Consider the following 2959-nt stretch of genomic DNA (forward strand, 5'->3'; position numbering starts at 1 on the left):
AAAAAAAAGTTTAAAAATGGGCAAAGAACTTAAACAGATATTCCTACAAAGGAGATATACAAATTGCTAACAAGCACTTGAAAAGCTGCTGAAACAGCATCAATCATTAGGGAAATTCAAATCAAAACCACAATAAGATGCTACTCCACACTTCCTAGGAATCCTTGTTAGGCATAGAATTATCCTATGACCCAGCAGGTCGACTCCTATGTATATACCCAAAAGAACAGAAAACAGATAATCAAACTGTGAAAGCTGATCCTACGATTTGGGTCATGCTTGTCATATTCAACTAATGGAGCGAGAAGCCAGGGAGGGGAAGCACTCAGGATACAAAACATTGCTCCAAGATTGTAATTCTCTGCAAGCCTGACTGCTGAAAATGCTTGTTGTAATCTAAAACCGGTTTTATCTACAGCCTCTGGGATAACTTGCTACAACTCTAGGACTAATTTTGCCCACCGCTGCCAGCTCCCCAAACCCGTACTAGTGCCAATGGACTTCCTCCAAGAGCAATAGTAACGTTTCTCCTTTTTCATAAAACCTCTAACGTTTTCTTTGTTCTTCAGACCTATGGAAGACCAGTTGGTCTGCGTGTGTACCCTAAATTGCAATTCTTTCTTCCAAAATAAAAGATTAAATGAGATTCATCTCTACATTTTTATTTTGACTTCAACAAAATAAATGTTCATAGCAGCATTATTCATAATAGCCAAAAAGTAGGAATAACTCAAACGTTGCCAGGTGGAAGAAGCTAGACACAAAAATCCGCATATTGTATGATTCCATTTATACGAATTGCCCAGAATAGGTAAATCCATAGAGACAGAAAGCAGACTAGTGGTTGCCAGGGCCTCGGAGGAAGAGGAGAATGGGAAGTAAATGCTTCATGGATGCCTTTGGCGGGACAGAAATACTTTGGAACTAGATGAAGGTTTTGATTGCACAATATTGTAAATGTGCTAGATGTCAATGAATTGTTCACCTTAAAATGGTCAGTTTTATGCCGTGTGAATTTCACGTCAATTACAAAAAGAAAAAAATTCTGGCTTGTACACGTGCGAAGGGCAGGCTGGACTGGAGACCCTTCTCTCAGGCCGGAGTCGGAGGCGGGGTCCTCCCAGCCGCCTCGTCGAGTCAATACACAGGCTCGCGAATCCAGAGGGCCATGCTGCTGTGGGGAAACCACAACAGGGGTGTCCGAGAGGAGGCAGGCAGGGGAGGAAGGCAGACGGGTGTCACCCTCGGCTCCGGACTTTGCCACCCCTGCCTGGTCAAGCTGTTCCGCCCAGGGTCATCCCTTCGCCGGATGCCTGAAGGGACGGGATGGGACCGAGGGGCGGGGCCGCGGGGGGGTGAGGGCCACCTCCCGTCTGGGTACGCCGGCACGCCGGACCGGACGCGAAGGAAGCCGGAACCCCTTAGCCGAGGGTTCCTGTTTCCGGAGGGAGCTTGGATCTGACGCCAACGACTGCGACGCTGGGAAGCCGACTTCCGGAGCTTCCTTTTTTCACTGAGTCTAAGCGGCGGGAAAGCGGTGAGAGAGCGGCGGTGGCGGGCAAGCGGCAGCAGCAATGAGGCAGAAGCACTACCTTGAGGCTGCGGCTCGGGGACTGCAAGACAGCTGCCCGGGTCAGGCCCGTTATCTTCTGTAAGAGGACGGGAGAGGTAGCGGGAGGCCAGCGGCGAGAAGGTGTTCCTTTGCCCCTCACGAATCTCTTTTTCTTTTACAGCTGGGCCTACGGTTCGTCACACGGTAAGGAGAACACCCGTCTGCTGTGGGTTAGGCTCTTGTCACCCAGCTCTCCTCCATTCCGCTCAGAATGATCTATAAGAGAAGGCTGATCAACTCACTCCCCTCATTTCAGAAACCCCAGACGCTTCTCAGTTTCGTGAAAAATCCAAATTCTAACCTTGTTTGACCTTCCTCCTAATCTCCTCAACCTCTAAATATTGTCGTGTCCCAATACTCAGCCCTTGGACCTCTTTTCTAGCTACAATCACTTTCTTGGTGAGCTTTTCATCTAGCCTCGTGGTTTTTAAATACCATATACTGAGAACGTCTAAATTTATATAGCCAACCCAGACTTCTCCCCCAAATTCTATCCTCATCCCTTCTTGACAACTTCTGAATGTCCAGTAGGCACTTCAAACTTAGTATGTCCAAAACCTGAGCTTTACCCCCAACAAGCTTTGACAGTTCTTCTCATTTCAGTAAATGGTAACTCTGTGCTTACAGTTGTTTAACCCAAAAACCTGGGAGCCACTCTTGACTCACCTCTCCTTCCTACCCTCCCCCAAGCCAGTATGTCAGCAAATCTTTTTGGCTTTATAATATATCCAAAATCTAGCCACTTCTCACCACCATGCTCCAGGTCATAACCACCTCTCTCCTGGATCACTGCCAGTAGCTCCCATACATTTCTAGTTTGTTCTTAAGCCAGCAACCAGAATGTTTCTGATAAAAAACAAAGCTATTAGATAGATCATGTCACTTCTCTGTCGCAAACTCTCACATGGCTTCCCATCTCACGGTAAAAGTGAAAGCCCTTTAAAAGGACTATAAGGCCCTACATCATAGGCCCACATTACCTCTCTGACTTCATTACCTCTGTTGTTCATTCACCTCCAACTACACTGGGCCTCCGTGCTGTTCTGTTTCAGGGCCTTAGCAGATGCCCTTCCCTCTGCCTGGAATTCTTGCCTCACATATCTGCTTCCATTTGAGTCCTCCATCTTCTGGTCTCTTGTAAATGTCACTTAACCCACTCTATTTAAAATTACAGTAACTCCATTGACACACCCTATTTCCCTTTCCTATCCTACTCTTTTCTTACTAGCACTTAACATTTGACATTTTTATATTTACTGTCTGCCTCCAAGAATTGTCCTTTGTTCACTGCTGTATCTCCAGCAAGAACTGCCTGGCACTTAATAGTCACTCAGTAAATGAGAATGA

The 2959-nt window shown here is 46.6% G+C and overlaps 1 protein-coding gene across 1 annotated transcript in view; it reads left to right on the top strand.

Moving 5' to 3' along the window:
- LOC105820152 (chromosome unknown open reading frame, human C18orf21) overlaps positions 1-2959 on the top strand; it is a 63035-nt gene that overhangs the window by 54766 nt on the left and 5310 nt on the right. The window lies entirely within an intron of this gene.

Source organism: Propithecus coquereli, unplaced genomic scaffold, assembly GCF_000956105.1.
Source record: "Propithecus coquereli isolate 6110/MARCELLA unplaced genomic scaffold, Pcoq_1.0 Scaffold51, whole genome shotgun sequence".
NCBI classification, from domain to species: Eukaryota; Metazoa; Chordata; class Mammalia; order Primates; family Indriidae; genus Propithecus; species Propithecus coquereli.